Source organism: Trichechus manatus, unplaced genomic scaffold, assembly GCF_000243295.1.
Source record: "Trichechus manatus latirostris isolate Lorelei unplaced genomic scaffold, TriManLat1.0 scaffold00116, whole genome shotgun sequence".
Classification (NCBI taxonomy): Eukaryota; Metazoa; Chordata; class Mammalia; order Sirenia; family Trichechidae; genus Trichechus; species Trichechus manatus.
This window is the reverse complement of record NW_004444052.1, coordinates 3,135,139-3,136,627: the sequence shown is the minus strand read 5'-3', so window position 1 is coordinate 3,136,627 and position 1,489 is coordinate 3,135,139. Positions and strand designations below refer to the sequence as shown.

At 43.5% G+C, this 1,489-nt stretch overlaps 1 protein-coding gene across 2 annotated transcripts in view; it reads right to left on the bottom strand.

The window, feature by feature from the left end:
• FBXL7 (F-box and leucine rich repeat protein 7) overlaps positions 1-1,489 on the bottom strand; it is a 511,954-nt gene that overhangs the window by 451,294 nt on the left and 59,171 nt on the right. The window lies entirely within an intron of this gene.

Here is a 1,489-nt window from a genome sequence, read left to right as displayed (position 1 = left end):
CTCACGAGCCTTACAAAAACAAGAAGCAGGTTGGATTTGGTCTGCAGGCTGTAGTTTACCAACCCGTGGTTTAGGGCACAAGCTTGAGATTTGGGGCTAAGTTTAGGTTTGAATGCTGGTTCTATGACTTACTTGCCAGCTTCTGTCTTCACTTCTCCAAAACATAATTCACTCCTCTTTACAAAGATGCCAAGAAGATAACGGTAAGTGTTCGATGAATGAAGAGCTCACATTAGTTAAGCTCCTATTCCAAAAAAAAACCCACACCTGTTGCCATCCATTCAATGCCAACTCATAGCAACCCTACAAGGACAGAGTAGGACTGCCCCATAGGGTTTCCAAGGAGGCTGGTGGATTCAAACTGCCCATCTTTTGGTGAGCAGCCAAGTTCTTAACCACTGTGCCACCAGGGCTCCTATCAGGTGGCTAGAATTATTCTGTGCTATGTGCTCCTTGTGTATTAACTCATTTAGTCATCAAAACATTTCTACAGTGTAGGTACCATTTTTGTCCCCATTTGATAGATGAGGAGACTGAGGAACAGAAAGGTTAAGCAAAATGCCCATGATTACCCAGCTAGTAAAAGAGGCAGATGGAGCACAAGTCTTTACAATATGGTACCTGTGTGCAGTGTTTGAAGAATGCTCCAAACTGTTGGCATCCAGTCAATTCCGACTCATGGCGAGCCTACAGGACAGAGTAGAACTAACTGCCCCTTAGGGTTTCCAAGGAGCAGCTCGTGGATCTGAACTGCCGACCTTTTGGTTAGCAGCCAAGATCTTAACCACTCTGCCACCAGGACTCTTTACGGAATGTTAGTGATTGTCATTTTGTTCTTGTTAATGAGGGATGTCAAATAAGTAATTAGGATGAATCTTTAATGTACATTCCAGAGCATAGATATCAAAATGAGTTTTGTCCTTCAAAGGAGTTCACCTCTGAAAGCTTCACACATTCTAAATAAAGCATCATTGTTCAGAACATTCTTCATTTTCCTCTTTAGAGCCACAGCTTATTAACTCCACAGGGCATTCAGTCTCATTACTCCAATGCTCCTAATTTATCCTTCTAAATTACAAGCTAATATATGAGTTCATAAAATATTGCTAGTTGCTGTCGAGTCAATTCCAACTCATGGTGACCCCATGTGTGCAGAGTAGAACTGTGCTCCTTTGGGTTTTCAAGGCTGTGACCTTTCGGAAGCAGATTGCCAGGCCTGTCTTCCAAAGTACCTCTGGGTGGGTTTGAAATACCAACCTTTTGGCTAATAGTTGAGCACTTAACCATATGCACCACCAAGGGACTCCTCATAAAATATCAGATCACCTCATAGGTTAACTTAGAAAAAGAAGGGTTGCTGGAGCTCTTCCACGGTTAAACAGGAAATCAAAATGGCAATCTCGGATGTTTTCCAATTTGTCAGGGTCCATCACCCGATCCCCCTACCCGGGGTCACCTCCACACTCTTCCTCCTGCAGCATGAGGCAGC